Source organism: Cynocephalus volans, chromosome 17 (assembly GCF_027409185.1).
Source record: "Cynocephalus volans isolate mCynVol1 chromosome 17, mCynVol1.pri, whole genome shotgun sequence".
NCBI classification, from domain to species: domain Eukaryota; kingdom Metazoa; phylum Chordata; class Mammalia; order Dermoptera; family Cynocephalidae; genus Cynocephalus; species Cynocephalus volans.
The window spans coordinates 12,836,234-12,863,931 of record NC_084476.1 but is presented as its reverse complement, the minus strand read 5'-3'; the positions used below and the strand labels follow the sequence as shown (position 1 = coordinate 12,863,931).

General features: G+C 54.7%; 1 protein-coding gene across 1 annotated transcript in view; it reads left to right on the top strand.

Moving 5' to 3' along the window:
- Positions 1–27,698, top strand: part of NEK6 (NIMA related kinase 6) — an 80,524-nt gene that overhangs the window by 11,260 nt on the left and 41,566 nt on the right. The window lies entirely within an intron of this gene.

The window sequence follows — 27,698 nt, the reverse complement described above, 5'->3', positions numbered from 1 at the left end:
ACGAGTTCAACAAACAAGACCTGCAGGGTTGGGGGGCAGATGTCTGAGAAGCCTCTTGGACAGTGACGATCTCAGCCCCAGTGGTGTCTTCCACCTCTGCAGAGGTCTAGGGATGTCCCTGAGGTCCCCCAGAGCAGGGGCGGGGAGACACGTATCAGAGGGCCATATAAATGGAAGGCAGGGCCGGCTACATAATTTGTGGGGCCCGGTGCGAAAAGAAAACACAGGTCCCTTTGTGCAAAAAGCAGGAAAAAAGCTTTTTCCTTTCCTTTGCAGTCTCTCTACCTGTCGTGATGTTTTATATTTGCTATTTAAGGTTATGTTCCCTTGGGCACAGGGACACTCTTGGGGCAAGTGCAGACCCTCACAGGTGCCTGAGGCCCCTCCCCTTGATTCTGGGTGTGGGTGTACCTGACCCTAACCACACACCTGTAGCGGGGCCCCTGCCATGGGGAACAAGTGGCAGAACGCTCCTCCAGAGCTGGCAGGATCACGTGTGAGCTGAGGCTCCAAGCCACTTACTCTATTGTTCTACCAGACTTGACCTAAAACAAATTTAGAGATAGTGTGAATTTCAAGACAGCAAACACAGACCATGAAACCCCAAGTTTGGGACTCCCTGGTAAGTGCAGGGCTTGGGTGTCACTTGTAGATGAAGCCGGGCCTGATGGGAAGGCTGTGGCCTCCTCCCATCCCCCCCCCACATTTCAAACTGAACATTGTCCCTTTATCAGGTCATTATGTGGAGTTGGGGCCAGATCTTATTGGAAGGGAAGGTTCTGCTATTAAACTCTGTCTGCAGACTGTATCAGTCCACCAGCGGGTCTTCCTCCTCATCCTGGGCCTCTCACGACAAGGACATATCGTGGATGTGGCCCTCCATGATTTAATCCCTCACATCATTGCCAGATATTATTGCATTGATAAGTCCATTCCCTCTGATTTCCTGCCCTTGAGTGACAAGGGTCAGAAATCAAATGACGAGGTTTCTGACTTGCTCAGAAATAGCGCCAAGCAGGTGGTGCCCCAGAGATCAGAGAGGGTGGGGGGGCTCAGATTCCAGCAGCCACCCATGCTGTTCCCAGCCCTGAAATCGATGGCCCTGGCAGCCCCTGAGAGGTCTGGGAGAGGGAACTAAGGCTTACTTAGAACCTCCTGTGCACCGTAGGCCTAGCCAAGTGCTTTATACGTGTTGCCTTTGTTAATCCTCGTGACAGCTTTGAGCTGATCCCATTTTTCAAATGAGGATCACTGAGGCTTAGAGAAAGAAACCACTGGTCCAAAGCCATAGCTATGCAGTTTGGAAACTGAGGCTTAAACCCAGGCCTGGCTGACCCCAAAGCCAGTGCTCTTTGCACAATCCCAGGCACGGCTGTGTGGCTGAGTTCCCTGCCCGGCTGGGCCTCCCGCCCCCACTGTCTGCTGCATGTGAGTGGGAGAGGGACGGGAGCCAGACCTCAGTGCTGCCTGTCGGCTCCTGCCTCTCAGCAATCACCCTCGTTCTTGGCCGGGAGCAGATCCCAGGGCTGCGGCTCCAGCTTTCCTCCTGCAGGACCCAGCCAGCTCTGTGGCCGATCTTATGCCCAAAGAGAGAGGAGCAGGCGGCGGGGTTGGACAAACTTGGACTTGAGTCACACCTCTACCTTTTGCTTATACCGGGTGTCTCCTGGGCTTGTCACCTCCCACTCGGGGCCTCCATTTTCTCATTTGTAAAGTGAGGGGTAATAGCAGTTCCTAACTCTGGGGGAGTTTTCACAGTCCGATGAGGTGAACGTGTACAGCTCTCAGTTCGACACCAGGCACAGAACAGGCTTTCGGCAATCAGCGACTGTTACTGTATTGCTAATAAATGACACTGTGTGGGGTGAGCGCTGGGGTTTGGTGGCATCTGTGACGCTTGGGGGCACCTCTCCACACTGGGACACATTGGAGGTCACTCAGCCCAGAGCTGCCCTCCCCCAGGAATTCATCCCTTCTTTCTATTGCTGGGTCACTCATTATCCAACAGATACAGTAATGAGCAAACGGGACAAAGTCCCTAACCTCATGGAGCTGGCATCCTGGGTCATAAACAAGGATGAATACAGGGTTGGGGACAGATCAGCAAAGAAAGCAGCGTCTGTTTGGGCAGTGGCGTGGGGCAGTGCGGTGTCCCACGGCTGCCTCATGGAATGGAGCTTCTTTAGTCTCTTACCTCCCTCCAAGGAGTCACTGGGGATTTAACATCCTGCCTTTTGTCTAAGGTCCCAGCTCTCCCAAGGGACTTGTCAGGCTTCACTTTGCCTCAAGGGGTCTTCAAGAAATTGGTTTTCCCAATTGGAATGAGGGAATTTTTCTCAGGCTCTTCCAAGAATCACATCTGCCCATCTAATGGCTGCTGGCCACGTATCATCGCCCTGACTCCTCTTGGTGACCTCGTGAGGCAAGTCCCATTAGGTCCATTTTACAGATGAGGAAAGGGAGGCTGAGCAAGGTTGAGTTGTTGGCCTAAGGGTGCACAGTAGGTCTGTAGCTGAGTCAGGATTTGAATCCAGACCTGCAGACCCCAGAGCACACCCTCTGCTCTGGTATGAATGGTTATTTTTATTATTCCAGGCAGAAAAAAGCTACAGGTTCCCCCAAAGCAGCAGATGCTCAGTGAACACCTACTATGTGTTGGGGCAGCGTTGGGTGCTGTTCTGCAGGAAGGTGTGGCAGAGAAGAATAGAGACAGACTGTTGGTGCTCAAATTGGCCTGGAAAGTGACCATTTCCACATGAGACAGAATTGCATTTACCACTTGCTCTAAGGCCAGGAGGTGGGTGGGTTAACTTCAGGTAAGGGATGTCGAAGCCAAGGCCCAGAGAGGCTCCATGGCTTGCGGCGGTCACACAGCCGTGGGTGACCTGATTCCACGTCTCCTTGCTCTGTCTGCCACCCACCACTGCTGTCTCTGTGCCAGCTTCAGCCTGCACCCTCATTTTACATCTGCACAAACTGAGGCCTCAAGAACAATTCAGCAGCTTGATCCTGAACCTGGCGAGGAGGCCTTCGTGTGATTGTGGAAATGGATGCCCATTCCACAGTGACATTGCCTTCAAATTGCCTCTGATTATCAGGGCAGGAGAAGACGAAGGAGGTGATCGTGGGTGATCAGGGCGTGCGTGTCTGTGACTGCGGAGGGCGCCTGTGTCAGAGCCTCCTGGGACTGACAGTGAAGACGATAGGATTTTATGACATCTGAAACACACAAGCCCTTTTAAAAGAAAATGTTTCCAATGCTGTCCCATCCGCTGTTGGCAAACAGTCCTTAAACGGCAAAGAAACAGCTGTGTTCTGTATTCACGAAATGGTGAGCTGGCATTTAGGCCCATTTATTTAGAGCGGGAGTCGAGGGGGCTGAAGACCAGCTCTGAGCGGCAGCTCGCTGCCTTGCTGCAGCAGGGGACCATAGTCTTCAGGGTTTTCTTCCCATTTACAGGTTTTTTTGTCGTTGTATATTTGTAAAATGAGGCTTCTGCTGGCAAAAGCAGGTTTTAGCGAGTGCAGCGGTTCTTTCAAGACCTAATAAGGCCCCAAAGGAGGGTGACTACCAGCAACTCTTTCCCTCCCCCCCGAGAACCCCCCCGTTCCGTCTTGTCTCATACGCTTTGGGCACAGGGTACCATTTGTCTTGCTTCCCATTAATGGAATTACTGCCATCACTTCTGCAGGATGAGATGGGCCCTTTGGAACTGCCGTGGGGATGGAGGCAGGATTGGCCGCCAAGCAGTTTTGTTTCGAGGGGAGGGGAAAGGACAAGAGCGAGAAAACTCTTACAAATGATGATTCCTTGGGTGTTAAAGATGCTGGGCCGTGGAGGGACGGGGTGGCAGGGCTGGTCTGATCCCGCTTCCTGCTCACATCCTTGTGGATATGATGGCTGGCACCTGACAAATGTGAGCAGGGCTTGTCACCTGAGCACTGCAGCCATTGAGTTCAGAGGAAGGGGACGAGGGGACCCAACATTTATGGGGCACTCACATATGCCCAGCACCATGCTGGTCGCTTTGGGTACGTCTTGGGGAGTAGTTATCTTTGTCCCCATTTTCGATTTAATCATCAGAGGTCCACACAGCCCAGAAACTTGCTTCGGGCTACACAGCTCGTAAGCAGTAGCTCTGGGGTTTGAACTCCATCTGTCCATTTTCCTGGAGAACCAGCAGTGCCCCTCCTTTAGGCTCCATGGAGCAGTAGAGCGAGGACTCGAAGTCCAGATGTCTGTCACCAGCTGCCCCTGCTTCATTCCCCGATTCCACCTGAAGTGAGCCAACGTCCAGGGGCCTTTGCTGTTACACAGGAATGCTGACCTAGGGCAATGCCCAACATCAGGTATTCCATCTGGGTCTCTGATGGTATTTCAGGGGTCTGGGACCCTAAGAATGAAGGAGGGAAGTGGGCAGCTGATTGCCTTTACCCATCCTGCCTGCCATCCTGCACGCCCATTTGCAGCAGGGATGGCAATAATTGTCATCTCCAGTGCCAGCACTGACAGATTGATAGTGGCTGCCTGAGATGCCATGTTCAGAAGGCTTGAGAGACTGTGGGATTGATTAGCCAGGTCTGCTGTGTGCACAAGAATGAGGAGAGGGGGCATGAAAAGGTGACCTAAATTAATACATTTCTTAACCTGAGCTCTCACCCCAGGGACATGACTCGTTAATCGTGAGCCTCCAGGAGGGCCCTGCACACGCAGAGACTGCACACATCCGGAAGGAAGGTCTGACGCGGGCTCCGCAGTTCCTGAAAGAGCCATCAGTCGGAATTCTTTTACTGTGACTTTTTTTAAACACATACTTTTAAACTTTGAGGAATGAGATTAGGTGCCCACGTATTCAAACCAGGGCTTTCCCGCCATGTCACTAATTTGCTGGTGTCTTTGAATGAATAACTTGTCTGAGCCTGAGTTTCCCCATCTTTGAAATGCAGGTCATTCTTCACTCACAGGGCTGTGGTGAGGGGTGACCGAGTTGACGATGGCTGTGGAGCCCAGAACCCATGAGTAACTGGGTTGGCATTCAGAAATATCAGCTCCAGTTGCCCCCACCCCCACATGCGGCTGGCACCTGCCCAGCACCTGCCCAGCCCTGTCCTCTGCTGTGCTGAGCTCTACGCCCTCTGGGCCTGTAATGCTTTTCTTCTCAAACCTCACTGCCTCTGGGGGTCTCCTCTAACTTCAGGACACTGCTTAGGGACCCCTGCTCTGAGACCCCATGGCCCCCTGTGCTTCTCTTCCTAGCATGACCCCCCACCCCATGAGGCCCACTGACGGGTCAGTCTCTTGGACTGGGAACCTCTCCAGGGCTGGGACAGGCCCACTTTCCTCCATGGTCCCAACGCCCAGCGCGGGTCCTGGCCTGATGAAGGCCTCGGTGACAGTAATGAGGGGGAAGGAGCAACACACCCCCATTTGTTCCTCAGACCTTTGTTCCGCAGGGCAGCTGAGAGGCAGAGGCTTTGACGCTGTGTCCAAAGCCCAGGCCTCTTTTGGAGGCAAATAGGTCAGCTGGACAGATGGAACCTGCTCGTGTGGCAGAAAAAGTGTGACTCACACCCTTTGTGCCTGCTACAGGTGATTCTTTAAAGGACAGATCATTGGGTTTGATCCTGTGGGTGAAGGGCATTTGGAAGGGTTTTGACCAGGGGGGTGGCCCCTGAAACCCAGGTGTGGCCTGCAGGGGCTGGGGGTGGGGGGAGGGCACTGCAGACCTCAGGATGGATGTGGGGGAGTGGGAGCTGGCCTGGAGGTGGGGGGAGGCAGCCTGGAGCAGGGTGGGGCCCATGTTGGCAGTCTGGGCTCTTACCTGGAGACCCCTGAAGTTGGGGCTGCAGCTTAGAAAGAATGTTCTAGCCCTGTGGCTTGAAGTGCTCCAGGTTGCAGGAATGATTTCCCGATGGGCGGCTGGGGTGGGGTGCAGCCCAGTCTCAGTGTCCTCATCAGTCGGGGAGGGATAGTGTGCTCTTTACCCTTTGACTCCACTCTGTCCCTGGATTTGCAGTGGGGGTGGGGTGAGGCTGAGGCCCACAGAAGCCATAGGGTTCGCCTGAGAAAGAGAAGAAAAAACAGGAAAAATCATGAAGCCATAATGAATTCCTGCAACACATCGAAGGGGCTGTTGAATCCCCACAATTTAGCATGAGCAGAGGGCTGCCTGTGTATCACTGGAGTGTGATCAGAGGGAAAAGTGCCCACCCAGGGCCCCTGCACAAATGCCAATTCTTTTCTCTTAACAGTATGTTATCATTAATATTTAGGTATTTGCTATCTTTTTTAAACAACAACTCTTCTTCTTTCTGCTATTATTACTTTTTCATCAGAGCACCACCCGTCAGGGGTTTACATGTGCTATCATGAGCTAGTCCTCACCTTTAAACGGCTTCATTTTATAAACGAGCCCATGGCTCAGAGAGGTAAAGCAACTTACCCAAGATCACACAGCAAGGATTTGAATCCAGACCTATCTCCCCTGGAAGTATGTGAGCTGATAGCTTCAAGGATCAGTAGGAGTTAGCCAGGGGGAGAGGCCAGTCCAGGTGGAGCCCAAGGACACTGCATGAGCAGGGACCTGGAGATGCAAAACAGCAGTGACAGGAAACTGTAAAGGCTCTGTGGAGCTGACGCAGCAGATGACAGATTTCACTTGGAGTTAGGGTTAGACAGGTAAGAAGGCCTTAGGTGCTAAGCTCAGGAGTGATACTTTATCTGGAAGTCTTAAAGGTTGAAAAGGGGAGAAAGACATAGTCAAATAGGAGTTTTAGGACCATGTTTCTGGTGACCTGTGCAGAAAAACTTTGGGGAGGGTCACGGCGAGAGAATGGGGGGCTGGTGGGGAGGCCCTGGTGTCGATGCCACCGTGGATGTTCCCAGAGCCTCTCAGCTCTCTGAGGTTGCAGTTCCACCCGAGAAGAACCTTTGGCTCCCCCCGGCCCCCCGCTGTTGCCCTTTCCTGCTGGGTGTCGGGGTGGGAGGCCCCGCACCTCGGCACCCTCAGCCCCTCTCACAGCTTTCCTGTGAAAAACAAGGCCGACGCCTATCAACTTGCTGGGGACAATGTGAGAATAAATGATAAAATATGTAAAGCTCACAGCACTGCTTTGGGAAGAGAAAAAAAAGTGCCATGAATGTGTTATTTTCCCTAAATCCGGATTTCTGCGTGTCATTTTTTTCTTCCCCGTTAGAGAAGCTGTTTTGATTCCCGGGGATGAGAGAAGCTGGAGTTAATGGGAACGGATTAGGCCCAGCCCTGGCTGGTTCGAGTCGTCTGCCCCGGAATGCCTTAATTTCCCCTGATTTCCTGGCTGTCTCATTAATCTGCAGGAGCCCTGGCTCTATCCTGCTTCCTGGGAAGCAGACTGCGTTGTCACTGTGAATTCCTATTCTCCCTTATTTCTTTGGCCTGGAGAGGTCAGGGGTGAAGCTGTGTGAAGGCGCACCTATGAGTTTTAAAATACATCTGGGGCACATTGTGTGTGTCGGGGGGTGGGGGGGCCTGGGCCATGCAGAGAGGGATGCTCACAGAGTCACGTTTGGTGTGGGGCAGTGTGGCATGGTGGATGACACCTCGAAGATGAGTTGGCTATTCCCAGGATCTTTCTGCGTGTCATGTTCCACGGAGGTGAGGTAGCTCAGGAAGGTGAGCCCAGGCTAGCCCACAAGGCCCTGCTCACACCCTCACAGAGCCAGGTGACACTAAGGGGATTCTTAAGGAGTCTGGGTTCTGCCCACGAACCAGGGGCTCAGCCACACTGCTCCCACCCTGGCCTACCATGGGACCTAGCACCTGCTTGGGGTGCAGCCAGAATATTTTTGGGTTAAATGGATGAATGAAGGTGAAGAGACTAATGGGTCAGATACTGGCTGGATGACTTCCTATATCTGGGGTCTTACCATCATCACCAAACCCATTTGACAGCTGGGAAGACTGAGATTCAGAGAGGCTGAGAATCGTGGCTAAGACACCCAGCAAAGAAGCCTCAGGGCTGGTCTTCACACCCCATCTGACTCCCTCTTCCCCTTTAGAGTGCTGGTCCTTCCACTCCACATTTTCCTCCAGACGCTCAGGAGGGCTGGCCCTGGTATGCCCCAGGCCAGTGTCCAGGCTCCCCCGCTCCTCTCCTGGGGGCTGATCCTCTCATCCTGAGCATCCCCTCCCCTTAGTACTGGGGAGGGACTGCAGAGATGGGTGCGGGTGGGAGGGACTAAGAGCCACGGGGCCTCCTGTATGCCAGGTACTGCCTGGGCACTTTGCCCACACGATCTCATTTTAGGTAGGTCTTCTTCCTGTTTTTCTGCTCACAAAAGTGAGGCTCAGAGAGGTAACAAAACTTTGGCAAGATTTCCCAGTAGGTGGAGAGCCCCGGATTGAAATTCTGGCCTAGCCCCCTGGAGGACACTCACAGGCTGGAACAATGCCGATGGTGGGAGAGTGAGTGGCTGTGACCTGTTTTTGTGGGCTAGCCTGGGGCTTGATGCTTTGGAAGCCTTGACCCTTTTGGTGGGCCAGCTTGGGGCATGATGTCAGAGACATAGATAGCTTTCCTGCCAAGAAAGAGTGGCGAGTCTTCTGGGGTCAGGCGGGGCAGAGGATTTCCTCTTGGACCCCTGGTAAACGTGGGGTGAGATCAGGCCACAAACTAGCACAGTCTCTGTGCAGCCTATCTGGGGTCAGCTGGGGTATCTCTTCCTGACCAGCTTTGAGCTTGGAATTCCAGGTGCGCCTGTCTGTGTCCCCACAGGTTCACATTGCCTGAAGAAACTTCCAGTCCACACTTGTGGCTTTACATCGGCTTAGAAAAAGTGTGTCCTGTGACTGCTCAAGGAATCTGGGCATTTAGCCCAGAAAAGAGTGTGTTTCCTGGCTTCCTGAGAATGGGGGCCCACCCTGCCCCCGGCCTGGGCATGCAGAATGTGCGGGAGGGGGAGACGGACTCTGGCCCTGGAAGGCGACGGCGTCAGACCTTATCGTCTGAGTGGGGCTCACTGCCCTGGGCCAGACAGTCTGTCAGCCTGAGCATGGCGGGTGAGCATGTCCCCAGCAGCGTGGCATCCTCTGAGATGCGAGCAGCACTGTGGAGTAGCTTGGTGGAGAAGGGACTCTCCTCACGGTCACATGAATGTTACCCCCACTTGCTCTCCCGTTACCGTGGGGCAGATGTTCTCCAAGCACAGGGTGACTGGCGTCTATTGGGTCATCAGGCTGCCGGGGCCACATGTTTCAAAAGCTCCTCCCGGAGCTCCAGGCATCTGGCCTTTCAATCGGTGGTTTATGAGGTGACTTTGAAGAGAGCTGGAGTCATGGGCCCGTGATGTCTGCACATTGTGTGAAATTTCACCATTTGCTTTTCTTTTCATGAGAAGGGTCGGTGCTTCTTGCTTCCTCTCTTGCTCTTTGTTTTTATTTTCTTTTCCCCTTCCCTAGGGGGCTGCCTCATGGACCGGCCTGGGGTGCCTCCCCCCTCGGGCTGGGAGGTGGCTCTGTCCTCACAGGGGGTTCACTGCAATTACCCACAGGTGCACCGGAATAAACTGGTCAAACCTGAGAGGAAACCTCCTTCTCTGTACTCATAGGAGAGTGGAGGAGGCCAGCCTTGCTTCTCCTCAGCCAGGATTAAGAAAAGTCACCAAGCACGGTGGCTTGAGTTTGCTGATTCCCAAATACTAGAGCCAGGCCAGGCCTGGGCCGCGTAAAATTCCCACAGACCGTGGGGAGATGAGAAAACAAGAACACGCAAGCACAGGCCTGGCATTCGCGACTTTCTTGTGCTGGATGTCCTTTCTTTTAGGAAGGATGGAAATAATAGATGGAAATTTTATTTTAAGTGCCAGAAAATGTTGGCAACCTTACGTCCATCTTCAACATTTGGGGGAAGCTTCCAGAGTTGGTCCCAGGCCTGGGAACCGCTGATTTGTCTCCTCTGCACACCAGAAGCAGAGGTGGAGGCCGAGGGAGGCTTCGATGCCTCCAGAACGTGGCTCCGGGTGAAGCCGGGCTGGCCCCGGCGTGGGGATGGGCGGATTCGTTTGCTAGCTCTGTTGTAACGAATCGCCACCCACTGAATGGCTTAAAACAACAGAAATCCGTTCTGTCCCGGTTCTGTCCTCCAGATGCGTGAGATCAGCTGTCGGCAGGGTGGGTTTCTTCTGGAGGCTGTGAGGGAGAATCTGTTCCATGCTGCTTCCTAGCTGGCGGCTGCCAGCGATCCTTGGTGTTCCTTGGCTTGTAGACACATCACTCCCGTCTCTGCCTCTGTTGTCACATGGCGTTCCTCCTCGTGTGTGTCTGTGTCCAAATTTCCCTCTTCTTGTGAAGGCACCAGTCATTGAATGAGGGCCCACCCTAGTCGCATATGACCTCGATTTGATCCCGTCTGCAATGACACCACTTCCAAATAAAGCCACATTCCCAGGTTCCAGGTACACAAGAGTTTTGTGGGGACACTGTAGCCCAGTGCAGAGGGCATAAGGGATGGGGAGGACAGGCCGGCAGATCCAGGGAGGCTGCTGACATGTCTGTGCAGGAGACAGACGCACGGCAGGAACCGAGGGCCGTTGGCACAGCCAGGGCCTGGCTGAGGCCGCAGGGGCAGGTCATGTCACCCCCACTGAGTAGACACAGGGGACAGCCAGGGTTGCCCAGACTGCAGAGTCCATTCTTTGCATTCTAAATTCATTTATATGCTTTAATACAGGCACCAGAGACAAGTAGACAGTGGGTCGGTCTTCAGCACGCAGGCCATCAGCGTTTAGTCCTTTGGTGCATCAGCCAGGACAACAGAGGGCCAAGAGCCCCTCTGCACTCTGCACAAGCTGCCCGCCCTGGCCTTGCTCCTTAATGACAGGGCCCGCCATTCCTGGCTGCTTTGTGAATGAGTGGCAGGTGGCCTGTGGGGCAGGAAGGAGGGAATCCAGGCTTCTTCGGGCCTCAGGGACCCTTCTCTATTTTGGCGAGGGCTCTGTGGGTGGGTGTTTCTGGGTTAGTGTCCCAGCCCACTCCTCCCAACTGAGTGCTCTTAGCAGGGGAGTCCCAGAGCCTCTCTGAGCCTCTCTTGTCCCCTCCCGTGAAGTAGGAGTCACGATTCCAGCCCTGCCCATCTCAGAAGGACTAGGGACGACGAGGTGAGTTAGAGGTTGTAACAACCTTTTGCGAATCCTTCCCAGGCCTAGCACGGGTCTTGGCACACAGTAGGTGCTGGATAAATACTCGCTGAATGAGAGAGAGGAGCTTGGGGCCCAGAGCAGCTCCCGAGATACAGCCTCAGCATGGCCTCTTGAGAAGGAGATTGTGCAGACATTCCCGCCCCCCCGTCTGGCGGACACATAGTAAGTGAGATGACGGGACAGGGGCGAGGAGGTCAGGGTGTGCGTGTAAGATGCTCTCAGGCTGCATCTCCGGCTTTGACTCATCACATGACTGGTTGAACAAAATTATACCTAAGCTTGGGAGCGTGGGAGGCAGGGCGCTGTGCACAAGAGCACTGGAAGGGGAGTCTGCAGAGCCGAGTTCCAGCCCTGGCTCTGCACCACTTACTAGCTGTGTGCGGTGGTCCCGGCATCTTGTCAATCCTATTTCCTGGGCCTCCCTCCCCTCTGCAGACCTGAGGTCACCACTGTCGTTCAGACCTCTATCTCACAGTTCACCGTGGGCTTGTCTAACCCCTGGGCCTTTTTACGTGCTGTGCCCTACACCTAGAGTGCTCTCGCCACCTCCTCCTCTGCTCAGAGCTGCTTCCTGTTGAGGAAACATCCTTATGTCCCCAGGTAGACTGCACATACCTGTCCCTGTGTATCCACACCGTGGTGCACAAAGCAGCAGTCACACTGGGTTGTAGCTCTTGGTTTATGAGACTCCTACCTCTGAATGAAGAGCCACATCGAGGACAGATTGGTCCCCCTTGCCCGGCACAAGGTAGGTGCCCAGTACATGTTGGTTGATTGAGGGAGCAAATAATTAAATGTCCTGGACACATTACTTCTCTTCTCTGTGCCTCAGTTTCTTCATCTTTAAAATACGAGGGTATTGCAAAAAGCTCATGGAAAGATTTGTATTACCTCTCAATTCTGTTTCTCCATGAATGCATTCCTTGAGGGCCTTTCTGAGGTGTCTGGTGAGACCCGAGACCTTAAATGAGTGGACTCAGGGTCTTTATTGCGCCCGGGAACAGAATGGGAGTCGGCAGTTTGTTTAATGATTATCTGACGTTAACGCAGCAATATGAATGAAGCTGGGGGATTTGCTGGGGGTGTTGGGCACAAAATTCCCAGTTAGTGGATTCCAGTGTGTTCGCAAAGGCAGGATGGAGGCAGTCTCTGCAGAGTTACTCTAACTGCAGTTGGGACCTGCTCACGTGGTGGTTAGGGCCCTGCCCTTCCCCACCCACCCCCTGAGGGAATTCTTCCAGTGCCTGCGAAGGGAAGAATGTGTGTGTCCAGGGCGCCCGAGACCAGAGACTGGACGTGCACCACCCCGTAGAACTTTCTCTGCACTTCCATGTCTGGTGAGAGCTTCTCTTAATGATGCATATGCCAGGTTCTGCTGGGACTCATCCCAACTTCCTTTGCTGCAGACCAGCACTGGATTTCAAACCCCCACTTCTGCTGTCTCCCAGCTGTGCAAATTTGCACCTGTCTGAGCCTCAGTTTCCCCATCTGCCTTCCCTTGGTTAGATGGAGATAGCAACACCCACCTCGTGGGGTGAGCCGGTGGACCCCAATACATGGTGCAGTGTGTGGTGTGCAGTGGGGGTGCGTGACTTCGTGGCTATTCTTAGCATGAGTATTTCTTACTCTAGAGATTAGAGTAAAACCAAGATCAGCAGTCTAAGCCGAAAAATGTCTGTTGTCTGAAGAATTTTGTTTTGGAAGACAAGCCCAGGTTTTGGGTCAGAACCGTGTTCCCTCAGGAATTACACAGTTGAGCATCCAGGCATATTTTAAAAGCTTGGTGACCACCCAAGCCTTTGAGCCTTCCACGTGGAAGCTCCGAGGTCAAGCTTTTCGGGAATCCCTTGCACAGCTGGGCTGCTGGTCGCGCTGGCAGCATCGTTTCCACAGAGCGGGCTCTGTCTGGCTCTGAATAGATGTTTTTTTTCTCTTTCTTGGATGCCTGAATGGCAGTCTCCCTCCTGCAGTCCCAGAGGCTGACCTGAGTGCAAAACTCCAAAATGGATATCGGAGTGGGGTCATCCGTTCCTGCTCGGACTCACTGCTCTCAGCAAGCCTCAGAGAGGTGGGTCGATGGCTGCCATGACCCGGAGAGCCTCCCGAGGGTCTCCCGGGCTGCAGTTTATAAAGGCTGCTTAGTGAACTGAAGAAATCCGAGTTCACGGAAAAGGCAATAGACTGGAGCAGCAGCCGAGATTGGGAAGGATGGTTCAATATCTCCAAAAACAGGCCTGCTGGCTCTGTGGCATCCAAGCCACAGATGCAAAGTCCATTAGAACAGGAAGGATGCTAGAGATCAGCTGTGCTTGCTGCAGGCTGGAGAGCCACACCTCCCTGTGGTCAGGACCGTGGATTCTGGAGCCACAGTACCAGGGTACCTCTCCAGGGCACTGTGCCATTACGCCTGTTTTCCTTTTCTCTTAACTAGAGATGATAACGTACCTGCCTCACAGGGCTGTTGGGAGGGTTAAGTAGGTTAGCATCACTTAAGTGCATAGAACAAAGCTTGGTGCATAGTCAATAAATAAGGGTATACTGAGGCCTAGAGAGGGCCCAGCAAGTCACTGGGGCAGCCAGGACTGAAACGCATGATTCCTAGTCCCGAGGACATTTCCCTCCGCCCCCTCTTCCCCCTCAGTCAGACTTTTTTCAGCCCCACTGTTTGCAAAGGAAATCGCGTGACCCTTCAGCACACAAGAATTCAGACTGCACAGAATTTCTGAAACCTCTTTGGGCTGGCTGGGGGCCTTGATGCAATTCTATTCAGCTGTTAGTTCTTTTCTCCCCTTCTCTTTCTTTCAAAGCGCTATAGGGTCTCTCCTTTCTTGTCCCATCCAATAGAAAAGTTAACCTCTTGGCAAAGAAGTTTGAAGACTTGAGTCCCTGCTGTGTGTCCCTGAGCCAGCCCCCCTCCCCAGGCTCAGTTTGCCTATCTGTGGAATGAGGAGGTGTCCACCTGCCAGTCTGTGATTGCTGCGGGGACAAGCCAGCCAAGAGGTGCCACCCCAAACGTAGGGCCCTGTCGATGGCCAGGTTGAGTGCTGAATAAACAAAAGACAGTGACGTGTCTTTCTAAGAAGTGAGGTGAAACCCACCAGAAATGCCACCTGCTTCCGCCTGCCTCCTGGTTTCAAAGGTTATTTGAGTCGTCAGAGTCACCTGCACTTCTCTCACTCTCCTGTTTCATTGAAATGCTCCTCAGCCACTGCAGGCTGAGGCTGGGCGGCTGGTGGTGTCGCGTTCGTAGGCCTCCAGGGCGTCAGCAGTGAGGGCCTTGGTAACATCCTGATTTCTGCTGGGCACCCCAGCCACGAGCTCTGGGCTGCCAGCCCAGGGTGTGAATCCCAGCTCTCAGGCTGTTGACACTGGGGGAGGGAGCCCCCTCTCTGCACATCAGTTTCCTCATATGTGAAATGGGTGGCTGAGCCCTGCCCAGCCGAGTGAGATGGTGAACCCTGAGCAGGTGCACAAGAGCCCTGCCCTACCTCATCTCCCTCTTACTTCCTGCCAAGAGGCCCTGGCTCACCGGGGATCCAGCTGGGGCACAGCAGATGTTGATGTACCCATGTCCTCCCTGACTATGGGGGATCGGGAGACTCTTGGCCAAGCCAGGAAGCCTGGAGAGGAGACAGACCCTTGGTCATCATGGTCAACAGCATTTAGACTGCAGCCCTCCCAGCCTCTTGCTGGGGAGCCTGAGGCCCAGAAGGGGAAAGACCCAGAGCAAGGAGTCCATGGAGCTAAGACTAGAACCTGGAGTCCTTCATGCCCGGGTCTTCTTGTCCTCTAGGTGTGGGCTCACTTTCAGGCCAGCCTGGCACCATCAGGAGCCTGCCTGGCTGGGCCTGGAACTGGAGGTGGGCAGACCCGGGGCTGAGTCCCACCTTGCTACCCCCTGGCAGGGGCGTCAGGCAAGTCAAACCCACCTCAGAGCCCCCATTTCCTCATCTCAAAACTGGGCATCAGTCCCGCTCTGCCCACCTTTGTCATGAGGCTCCATAAGATGATGTGGGCCGAAGTCCCTCTGCAGACCATCAAGAACTGCCCAGATTCAAAGAACTTGTCATCTGTCACCTCCTGGGGCCTTTCTGTATCCCTGTCAGACAGTGTCTGTTGTAGAGTAGGTGCTGACTAAATCAATGATAATAGTTATCATTTATTAAGCACCTACTACATACCAAGTATCGCCTGGGGAACTTAACGTAAGGTGCTCTAATCTTCACAACCACCCAGGAGTTTAGATGTGTCGCCATTTTCCAGATAACTTACCTCAGGTCACACAGGACGTGGAAGAGAAAGCCGGGATTCACACCTGACTCTCAACCCCATGTGTCCTTCTGAGTGTTCTTGGTGGCCTGCTAGGTCACCCCGTCTCTAGGGTATGCTTGTAAATGTTTAACAAAGAGTTCCAGGGTCAGGGGGATTTGTACAAACCCTGGATTTGTAGCATTTGCCAATTTCCATGGTGTAAATATTCCTACCATGGCTGATTTCAAGCAACCAATGTGATATCAGCTGTCTCACAAAATCCCTGGAAATTTGGCAAGCAGCCCCCACGAGCCAGTGGTAGCCAGCTTAGCACACCCTCCCCTTTGCCCACACAGGCCCAAGGAGTGCCACAGAGTGTCCCTCGGGCTGGAACAGCAGGCCGGAGGCTTGGGTGGGGGAAAACCTGTGCTTCTAGACCCCCCAGCTGTCCCCAACCAGAGGCCCCAGAGCTCCTGGGGTCTTGGTGTCATACAAAGATGTGGGTGGAGGAATGAGATCAAGGAAGGATCTGCACCACTGCGACTGGAATGTCCAGGCCCGCCAGCCCCACCGTGTGTGATATTCCTGCCAGGCCTGGAGCAGAGCCCTGTAAACGCTGAGATATAATGGACAATAAAAGTCACCGGAAAATAGTGACTCTCCTAGGACCGCTGTCATCCCTGCCACATGCTGCCTGCTGGAACCATGAGCCCTGTGATCATGAGACACGATCGTCATGTAAATATATAGGGTCTCTCGCCAGCCGCGGCTGAGATTTATTTTATTGAGACAGTGGGGGGAAGGGAGCCGGCTCAGGTTCACCGTCCTGGTAACTTTGTAAAATGCTTTGCCATCACTTCCTGGCTTCTACGGGCATGAAGCAGGAGCCAGTATGGCCTCTCCCATTCTCTTGAAAGAGTGGATCCCCTAGAAGCTCTGGACACGTCCTGCCACGTCCACAGGCTCAAGAGCCTGGTTGTCCATGAGACTGGGGTCCCCTGGAGAGTGGGGATTGGCCTTATTGTGAACAGCTGGTTTGCAGAGTGGGTTGCCAGAAATATATGTTGCAGGGATATTGCTGTTGAATGAGCACTGGTTGTTTATGATAATGATAACCACAGTAGCAGCAGTGGCCACCTTTATTGAGCTCTTGTGTGTACCTGGGCCCTGACAGTCCTGGGCTGGTATTTTACTTGCATGTGCTCACTTGGTCCTCACAGCAGCCCCACAAGGTGAGCCCTGCCATGGCCTCCTGTTTACAAAGGAGGGAACTGCAAGGCGATGACCATGGCCCTGGCCCAAGCTTGTGTGGCTGGACAGAGGCAGCCCAGGATTGGAACTCGGGGCTCTCAGGCTCCGGAACCTGTGCTGGGCTGCCTCTCCACCTCCTCACTGCCTGGCCCACTATCCCCAGATCATGTATGCTGCCTCCCCGAAGCCCCCTTGATTGCCCCAGTTGCAATCAACGGCCCCTTCTGTGATTCTGCAACACAGTTAAGCACTTTGTCTGGTCCCCGCCATGCCCAATTGCTCCTTCACTGAATGTAGGAACCTCTGAACCCTGCAGAGGATGTCCAGGCCCAGACCTACATCCCATCCAAGCTCTGCCTCTGTGCAGCTGAGACTCCTTCAGCAATTCACATGACCTTTCTGAGCCTCCGTTTCCTCACCTGTCAAATGGACACGCTATCTGCCTTGCAGGGTTGCTTTATGAACACAAAAGCTGTCAATATCCTAGGACTCAGGGGTGCTCTGTGCATGACCCTCCACTCCCATATACATACCACCTCCATGGTTGTGTGTATAGAAGCCCTGAAGGCATCTGAACCATGCCCCCACATAGCTATGGCTCACTGTGAATGGGCAGGACAGTGTGCAGGGGGCTGGAGGGCTCAAAAAGTGTTAAAAGGCCAGAAAAGAAATTCCCTTAGCCATTCCAGACCCAGAAGATCTGGTTTTCCTTCCAGAAGTGAGCACATGTTTAGATACAGGATCCCCAAGTTCAGTTTCAGGGTACCTCAGTGAGTCACAAATCCTCCATCTGCACAAGAAGGGCCCTCCTAGGCTATAGAGCCTGATCCACCTGTGTTGTAGGTAGGGAAACTGAGGCCCAGAGACAGATTGTGACTTTTTCAAGACCGTGCAGCCCTGTAAGAGTCCAGGCCATGTCAGTCCTAGGCCACCTGCCCACATGCCACGACTCACAGCAAAAGTCACCAGTGGGGAGTTAATAATGGCCACATGCTTCCCAGGCCCAACTCTGGGGCCAGTGAGGATCCTGGTCAAGAGAGAGACATGGGAAGGTATAGGGCTCACCATGATGTGGCCTCAGAAGCCCTGATTATGTGCCAGCCCCATAACACCATGGGGGTGACAGGACTGGATGGAGAACACACTGTGGCCCAGACACACCAAGCCGTACTCAGCCGCATGGAGAGTGTGCTGCATGCTCTGGTGACTCTCAGGAAGCCCGGCCCAACTTGAACCTTCAAAGGTGAATCAAGGCTGGTGACACCCACCTAGCAGGGTTGTGAAGGACATGGGTCTGTGGCCACCTCCTCCTTGAGGAGTGTCACACACACCAGGGCCTGGGCTGGGAGTCCAGCCCTGAGGACCTGTGGACAGCTGGCCTGGGCCTAGCCACAGCCACTGAGAGGCTGGCACCTGGCATATGCCCGACAGCTGGGCCCAGCCGGCGGGGAAGGTGTGCTGGCGGGTGGCCGAGCCCTGGTACCAGGATCTTGCTCGGCACATCCTCTGGGGCCTCAGTTGCCATATGCCTGTGTCAGTCCCAGCAGTGGGGGAGCTGCAGATGGGGAACGGGGGGTGCTTTGCCCAGTGTAGAGGTCACTCTTGTTCTGAAGGAAGACGCAGGTGCTGGCCGCGGAAGACGCGCTGAGCTCTACTCAGGGCCCGAGGCTGGGGTTGGCCTGCGGAGCCTTCCCTGACTTCCTCCCACAGACACAGAGGTCTGTCCAGTCTCCATGCCTTTAATCCCACTGTGTCCTCTGCCGGGAACCCCCTTCCCTTCTGGTCCAAATCCTGCCCCTCCTTCTAGGCCACCTCAGACTTCCCTCACAAGGAGCTGTTCGTGACCTGGCCTAGCCAGAAGCTGGAGCCATCAGACCTCTTCTGGGAACACTTTCTGGCTTGTGGATTCTGTCCCAGGGCTCTCTCTTGGGGATCCTGTGAGAGCAGGGCTATCGTCTGAGTCGTGTGGGGTCCCAAGTCATCAGCACTGGCCTTGCATGGCGAAGGCAGCTGGAAGGACATGCAGGGAAGGGAGGGCAAGAACACCCTGAGTCCTCAGTTCTGGAGGGGGCAGGGACCGAATAAGGATGTAATAACAATCAAACAGCAAGCCATTGACTAGGCGTCTGCTATGTGCCAGGCCCTGTGCTAAGTACCTTTGACTCACGTGATGTCATATAACTCTATTAATGTCAAGGAATACTATTCTGGTCCCTGTTTTGCTCATGGGAACACGGGGGCACGTGCAGCTGGGATGTTGCAGAGTCAGGACTGGAACCCAGGACTGCTGCCTGCCAGGGCTCTCATCTCTCATGAGTAACAAACATTTTTGGCCCAGCGTACAAAGGAGAGAGTAGAAAAGGTTGGGCTTCTAAAGAGACAGCAAGACCTTTTATGCTTCTTAGCGTTTGCTTGGGCCCCAGTGGGGATGGGTGGGGATGGAGAGACCCACGTCCTTCCTGGAGCCCAGGCTGCTTTATCCTGGTGTCTGCTGTCTTGGTGCCTGGTTATGGTTAGGGTGGGGAGAGGTTGGTGCAGCCTGGAGGGCAGATCCCTTTGTCTGTGCAGTGGGGGGTGTGAAGTTGGGTGATGAGGTTGGTCTCGTGCCCTCCTGCCTCAGTTTCCCTAGGGCAAAGTGTGGGAGCAGGACTGGGTGATCCCAGAGTGTACCCCGATTGCATTCCAGGCCTCTGTAGGTTCCAAGTCTGTCCAGCGGCTGCTGCCATCAGATTCCAGTCCCTGGCGAGCAGTGGGCTCCGTGGCGGCTGTGACAAGTTCCATTCACCATTAAGGTGGCAGCCGGAGCTATTTTTGGAGCAGCGTGTGGTGGGGGAGTTTCCTTTTGGTGGTGTCTGGGGACTGGAGTCTTGGGAAGGGGAAGTCCCATACAGAGCCCCATTTGGAGACTGTGGGCCCCTCTTCCTTCACCCGCCCTGCACAGAGAGGCCACCCTGATCCCCAGAGGCCCCTGCCGGAGCAGACCTTCTTGGAGCTTCTCAGGAGCCACTTTGAAAGGTACCCGCTTTTGCCTGCCTCCTGCTGTGGGGAGCTGCTTGCACTTTCCTCTTGCCTGAAGGTGGCAGCTTTGCCCTCGGGGGTGTGCCCGACACATTACTGGGGCCAGGCCCGAGAGACCTTAGGCCTGGGCTCCAGGGACCCCGACCTGGCTGCACCTCTGCCACCCGCTGCTTGCTCAACCTCCTGCCCGGTGGGGGCTGCCAGGGAGCCCAGCGCCTGGCAGGACCTTTGCCACCACCCTGGGATAGGGGCGGTTGCCGACAGCAGGTTTCACGTTGAGTAATCCCCAGGCTTCACCAGAGCTCCTGAAATTGCGGGGGAAGCAGAAAAAGCGACTCTTCTTCTCCCCGGGTGGGTTTTGGTTGCCCCTTTCTGCAGGAAGGAGAGAAAATTAGAGGAGGCCAGGGGCTCCAGAACTTGACCGGCATGGAGGCCGCTGGTGGGATCGTGGATGCTCTCCTGGGGCCCAGGGCAAGCCTGTTGCAAACACTGAAGCCCTTCAGCCCCCTCGGGGCCACTCTCCTGGGTTTCCTCCTTCCACTGTTGGTTAGCAGGGCAGTATCTGCAGCCTGAGATAGGAGATGGGAGTATGAGAATTTCTTCTCTGAAGTCCATCCTTTCCCTTAAACCCCAGCTTCCCCTAGGGGCTCGGGGAGGAGCTGGCAGAAGGTGCTGGGCTTTTCTCTCTTAGGCTATGGTCAGCAGCTGTTTACCCAGCCCTCCTTCTGCTGCCTGCTGGGGCCATGGATGTGAGTGGATTGGTCTCTGCCCTGGAAGAAATTTCCATGTTGAGGGAGAAGAAGACTATTGATTAGGCAGAGACAGCATGGGGGACCAGAGCTAAGGAACCAGGAGTGACTGACCAGGGGAGCTCTGGAAGGCTGCCTGGAGGAGGTGCCCTGCTTGGGCATCAAAGGAAGAGCGAGGTTGGCCAGGAGGCAGTTCACTCCAGGGAGGGGGAGCAGAGCCTGACACAGCCTTGAGGAAAGAGCAAGCTTATTTCCTGGGAGGGCAGGGGTCACTGGGGTGGCGGGCCTGCTAGGGGGTCTGAGGCTCCTAGCAGAGCGAGATCTCAGCTTCCCCTGGCTCCCACGGTGGTCTCCAAGTTTCGCCCCAGGGAAATGATATCAAAACCCAGACTTTGGAGAGAGTCAGGTCTGGGTTCAAATACAGGCTGTCTCCTTTACTGGCTGCACGAGCTTGACAAATCACTTCACTTCTCTGCGCCTCAGTTTCCTCATCTGTAAAATGGGTGGGGGGGTTTGCAGATGTCACTGCTGAGATCTGCGTGCAGCATGCTGACAGAGGAAGTGCTCAGCGATCTCAGCTTCATCTTTAGGGGGCGAGACCAGGCCCAGCCTCGACCAGGTAGGTCCCAGAGCCAAGGGCCTTCCCGGACAGAAACCAAATGCCTCCTTGCTCCTTTAACTGAGAGAAGATGTTTCCAGAGCCTATGTTTTTTTTCCTTCCAGAATTGGGTTTTATTACTTGAGAAGGAGGAAGTGAAAGGTGATCAGGAGCCTCCTTAGTTTGAAAAAAGGCCCCGGGAAACCTTGCAGCGTGTGGTGCGGTTCGTTTTGAATCTCCTGGGGAATTTTGTCCGATCTACGACCACAGGGATTCCGAGCCCTAGGCAGAGGTTTCTGGGGTTTCAGGAGGTGGGAGGAGCCCTTCCACCTACTGGTTAGGCATTTATCCAGCCAACTCCTGCTGGGTGCCCGCTCTGTGCCAGGCCCTGGGAGAGGCACTGTAGGTTTCAAGATGCCGCTGAGATCAATCAATCACTCTGAGAGGCTGGCAGAGGAGGCAGTCCATGACAAAGGAAGCAGTTTGTGTCCTGAACAGCCCAACTTTAGGGAGAAACCCTTGTGGACGCCGTCAGATGGGGAACAGGACCTGGGGCACCTCCTGATCGCCCACTGAGTCCACAGAGGCCTCCTAGACGCCCTGGAAGGTCAGGCTGTGCCTCCTCTTTATGGATGAGGACATGGAGGTTCAGGAAGGGGATGGGACTTTCCCAAGATCCCACTGTGGCTGTGGCAGCGCCTTTGGCTGGGTGGGCCTGGTGTCACCCCCAACCAGCTGGCCTCAAGGTTCTGCAGGCCCACCCTGGGGGAGGCCCCACTGCCCTGAGGAAGGGGGGCAGTTAGGAGCCCTTCTGCATGGCCTGCACCCTCCTTCCAGGGAGTGGCTTGTGGTCCTGAGGCTTTGCAGCATACAGAAAAGCCAGGCTTCCGCTGGTCCTGGAGCCACAGAATCTGAGCAGTGTGTGTGGCTTGAGTGGGGGTGGGGGGAAGCGTGAGGGGACACAGGACCAGCGGAAACCAGACACCATCTGTGGCTCATCCCCTCCAGCTCGACAGGCCCCCATGACTCTGGCCTGAGATCTGGCTGCTTCCTGTCAAGTGATGAATGGGTAACGTCTGCTTGTCCCAAGACCAGACGAGAAGGGGGGCTGTGATGGGAGAGGCGCACAGCAGCCAGAGCCGCACTTGGGGCCAGAATTCATTCATTCACTCAGTCGCTCTTCCATGTGCTCTTCCAACGCAGTGTGGACCAAGGCAGACTTGGTTTCAAGTTCTGTCTGTCTCTTGCTGTGTGACCTTGGACCTGTCACTTAACCTGTCTGAACTTTCATTTCCTCCTCTGCACCGTGTGGATTACAGCAGTCCCACGTGGGGTGTGTGAGGTTGCACGAGGTATATGCAGCACTTGGCACACACCTGGCATGTATGTGATGCACGCTGTGTTGGTGGTGGGCTGTTATCGTCACCACCAGCCAGTCTGCATGCACGGGGCATTCCTTGCTGCCCCTGGCCTTGTGCTGGCTGGGACACAGTGGAGTTTCTTTCTCTAGTTGCTCAGTCTTGCTGGTCTGAGAAGCAGTTTCAAATGGCAGCTCTCTGAAAAGTAAGTCCGTATGGACTTACTTTGGCAATTCATGTTTCTCCTCAGATCCTCAGTTTCCTCATCTGCAAAATGGGGGTGATAGCACCTCTCAGGTTTTCTGGGAGATGTCAAATCACCCATGGCTGTTGGCTGATGCTGAAGCATGTCTGTCCTTGACCCCATTGATGGCCAGGCACAGTAAGCTCTCATCTCTCCTTGCTGGGCCTTGGATCTCCATCTCTGTAGGGGGTTTGTTGAGCAGTGCCAGCTTGTGGAACCTCCCCAGGCTGGCTGAAGGCCCCAGGCAGTGGGCATCCATCCTAGGTCTCTGCTGCCAGGAGCCAGCTGGACGAGCAGAAATAGCCCCTGTGCTGGCTCTGGTATTGGGTTATTCACTTGGGGAGGAAAGAAACCGCGTGTGTATGATTGTGAAGTCGGGGATGGCTTCCTGCTTTAGGGAAAACAACCTGAGAAGCTGTTTGCCTGCTGGAGGGACAGAGAAGGGGCCTTTCTCACCGGCGAGGAATGCAGTGTTTAGCCGAGGCTGACCTCCAAGGTTGTCCATGTGGCTCTCCTGGGGCTTGGCAGCACCTGTCAGCCTGGGAGCCACATTGGTCTGCGCCATGTCCACCCCCTGCCTCAGTGGACAGAACGAGAATGTGCCTGGGTTCATATCCTCATGGGTGTCAGATGAGCCCTGATCATGCACGTGCACATGCACACACAGGTGCAAAGAGCTGCAGGCCAGACACACAGTTACCACCCTAGGGTTTGGAGCAAGGTGAGGTGGAAACAAATACGTGCACCGTGTAGTCTACGAATGCACCTTCAGAAGACCCCAGCACACATGGACCCTTGCATGCCTAGGCCCCCAAACCTGCTCCAAGCAGGGTCCTTGGTCAGAGCCTTCCGGGTGCCTGGGATCATCTTTCACTGGCAGGGCCACCATGAGCCACCAGCCTCCCCGAGGTGGGGCATTTGGCAGGAGGCAAAGGAGAGACTTCCCCCAGATGAGGTTTCTAGAAATTGGGAGGCAAGGCCAGGTGGCAGTTTTGGTCAGAAAGGCCCCTTGGAACCTCATAGTCCAGCCCAATGCAGCAGCCAAGCCCTTCCAGGGAGTACCCAGATTAAACCCCAGCTGCTGTGTCTCTCTATGGTCCCACCCACGTTAGAGCCCTGTCCAAGGCTGGGCAGGGAGGAGCGTGTCACAGGGCTTTGCAAAGGTGGCCACAGTTCACATAAGTGATGAAGAAGATGTTTGCTCTGGCACAATCCCAGCCATGCAGGGTGGTCCAAAGAGCAGTAAGCTGGGGTCCAACAGCCCCAGCTCTGTCGCTTACCAGCTGTGTGACCCTGGGCAAGTCCCTGCCCCCCTCTGAGCTTCAGTCCATTTGTCTTGTGAAGGCAATCACTCCTCCACTGTGCAGTGAGGGTTAGTGCAGACAACGCTGACAGCAGCCAGCACCTCAGATGTGGCCCTTCCTATGTGCCAGGCTCAGTTCTAGGGAGTTTACATCTATGAACACATTTCATCCTCTCAGTGACCCAAAGAGGCAGATCTTACTATTAGCCCCATTCTCCAGATAAGGAGACTGAGTCACTGCGTGGTTAGATGGAACTGGGTCAGGATTTGAACCCAGGCAGTCTGGCTCCTGAGTTGGTCTCCTTAACTCCTGGGCTCTTCGTGATCCAGTCCCTGACTACCTGGTAGACTCACAATATGTGGCAGCTTATTGTTGCTGTTCACTCCAAAGCTGGGAACCAGGCTGGGAAGCTGCGTTGTGCATTCACAGTGCTTTGGAAATGCAGGGCCCTTGCTTGCTGCAGAAGAAAGGCGCTCTTTGAGGTGGTGTTCCTTGCGGCCTGCGGCTCCGGGCCTTGCATTCCGTGGATTTTTGGCCCCTGACTTGGGCTTGGCAGCCACTGCCTCATTGTTCTGCACTTGGCAGGAGCTGCGGGATCCTGGGGATAGGCAGCTCCCCGTGTTACCCGGAGGTGCCTGCATGCAGGGACCAAGTGTCTTTACCCTGCTCCCCATGTCTCGTCCCTCCAAATCCCCCTTGCCTTAGTCTTTCTGCATCTGCACACCCTGAGAAGCAGTTTCTGGCAGGAATTTCCAGGGTAAGGGGCTTGAGTTTCTGCTGAGGTATGGACCAACAATGCAAATTTCCTAAAATCCAACATCCCCGGAGAGCCCCAAGAGGCAGCGTATTTCTTGAAACGAGGAGGCATTTTGGAATCAGTGAAATCTAGGTTTGAATCCCCCCTCCACAGCTTATTAGCCAAATGGCGTTGAGCCTCCCCTCTCTGAGTCTTAGTTTCCCCATCTGTAAAACAGGTCTACCAACAGCCCCGAGGGTGAATGTGAAAGACCTGGCCTGCTGAAAGTGCTCAGAGAACCTTCACTTTCTAGACTTTTCCTCCCTTCCTTCCCTACTTCCTTCCCTCCCTCCCTAACTCCTTCCTCTTTGTAGTGACTCTCTAGCACCTGGTGGGCAGGGATTTGCAGAGTCCTCCTCAGCTGCTGCTTTCCTGCAGCAAAGGCCCCTCCTCCTCCCTGGGGAACGTGGTGCAGCGGGTTTCATTAGGTTCTGGACAGAACAGCTCTTAGTAATATACCAAGGCCCCAGGGGTCTGGCAGAAACGGTGGTGTGGACAGTAGTGCTTCATCAGCTGCATGCAGTCTGCAGGGCAGGGTCTGTGGGGGCTGCTGCCTGTGGGGCTCCTGTGAAGGAAGTGGTCTCTGGGATCGCCCCTGTGCATCAGCACAGGCCCCATTCTTGAATGGAGAGGGGACTTGTTCTGCTGGGATCCAGCAGAAAGGAAGATGATGTATTGCTGTGTAAGAACCTGTGAGGGGTGCAGTGAGCATCGTGGAATTGGACCATGTGACCTGGGCAAATCTCTTAATCTCCTTGTGCCTCAGTTTCTTCATCTGTAAAATGGGACAATAACAGTTCCTGTCTTGTGGGTTTGTTGTTAAAATGAGATCGGCTGATAGAGGTGAAGCATATAAAGCAGGGCCCAGCATAATAGGGGCACAGCACTTGTTAGCTATTATCGTCGTTGTTATTACTGTTATTATTGATGGCCTGGCATCCCCTTGCAAGGCTTCCTGAGCTCCTGAGAGTGTGCAGATGCTGCCTCTGGGCACAGCTGTTGGAGGGGCTATCCTGCCTGGTGTGGAAGACCAGAATGACATTTGCAAACATCTGCTAGGCTCCTGCCCCATGGGATTTGCCCAAGGTCACAGCTGGTGAGTGACAGGGTCAAGATTCAAACCCAGGTCTGCTGGCCCCAAAGCTCATGGGTCTGGAGCTGGATGAGGTGGGATGAGGGAAGGGGAATCCAGAGACAGACACTGCTGTGGCTTCCAGTCTGTGGGGAGCCCAGGGAAGGTGGGCAGCCGTGCAGGTGGGCAGGTGAGCAGGTGCATGAGCGGGCCTCTGTGGAGTGGCCTGTGGGCCGAGTCCGGTGCCTTCTAAGATGAAGATGGAACTTTTCCGCTGAAGACAGTTCTCCAACTTTTCCCCTGAGGTATCCCTAAGGGCAGAAGATGGTGAACATGTCACCCGGAGGGGTTTGGGGGTGCAGCCCGAAGCAGCTGCAGAGCCTGCAGGAGTCTTGGGTTTTATCTTCAAATTCATGCGCATTTTATATTCTGCTCCCTCTTATATTCCCCCCTGAGTAACAGCGATGCCTGCAGAAACTGCTCCGTGTTTATCTGTTCATCCTGGGGCTTTTCGTAAAGGGTCCTGGGGGTGTGCACTCCAGTGTGGAAGCTCAGCCCAGATGGCAGGAGACGCTGGGGGCACCCTGGCCCCACCTGCATCGCAGGGCTTGGCAGAGAGAGCACCTGGTACTGGGCGACACAGTGGTGCAGGAGGGACGTGAGGCTGCACCGAGATGCAGGGGTATGGGGAGGGGGAGAGGCGTGCCCCTAATGCCCCTCCACGTGACACTGAACCAAGACAGTGCCCCATGTACACAGACAGCAAGAGATCTACCTGTTTGTCTATACTCATTAGGAACCACATTAGGTGACCTGTCTGTGGGTCAAAGCTGACTGAGTTTCAGCAGTTTTATAGGCAGGAGACTGCATGGGCTGCGCTTGGCAGGACCCTCAGCCAGTGAGAGCCCCCTGCGACCCTGTGTTGGGTGCATTCTACAGTCTGTACCATCTGCTCCCTCATGGGAGCACTGTGGCCTCACTTCCTGTCCTCTGCTCTGTGTACCCGAGAGCAATTTTTCCCCAAAACAGCAGGTGAAAATGTGTGTGAGGGGCAAGGAGGGGCTGCCCGAGGACACAAGAGGAACTGTGCTGGTCACCAGTGCATAGGTTCTAGGGAGCCTCGGGTGCCTTCAGCTGGGGAGCCCGAGGGTCAATCCGGGTGGGCGATTTAAGGGTTGGCATCATAGACATCCTGGAGCCTGGGAGGTCCAGCCACAGGTAGCTGGAGGAAGGAAGAGTGATTTGCAGCCTGAGACGCAGCGACCAGATCTCCAGGGCACTGGCTGTAACAACTCCGATTGGCGTCAACTCCTTTCCCACTTTCCAGAACACCCCTGTGTCGATGGGTCCTGGGTCTACCTAGAGATGAACGCGGCAGGGCACCAACCCTGCAGGCTGGGTAGACTCAGTTTGGGATTCGGCTGGTGGGGATGGCTGGTGTGCAGCTGACCGGGGGAAAGCTGGCAGAGCTGTTGCTCTGACCCGAGGCAGCGGGCTGTCTTTCATGCCTGCCCTGCTTAGTTATTGAACAAGGGCCACCCCCAGGGGCCACCCATTCCTAGGGATTTCTGGCTCTCCAGGGGCTGCGACAAAGCTGCTCCAGTAGCCTGGGCCAGTCCTCAAGGGGGTTTCATCTAGGACATGGTCAAGCGAGAGGTGCCCTGGGGACATCCAGGGTGGGCCTGGTAAAAGTGGCAGCAGCCAGGATTGGGAGCCTCACCATGTGCTTGCACCACGCCAGGTGCCTTCCGTGGTGGGAGCCCAGGTGCGCCCTGGCACACAGAAGGTGCTGCAGAAATGCTTCTGCAGTGAATGAAGGTCTTCCCTCCTCTGAGGAGGGCTTTTCCCCTGGCATTAGGGAGGATCTTGGGGGCTAGATAC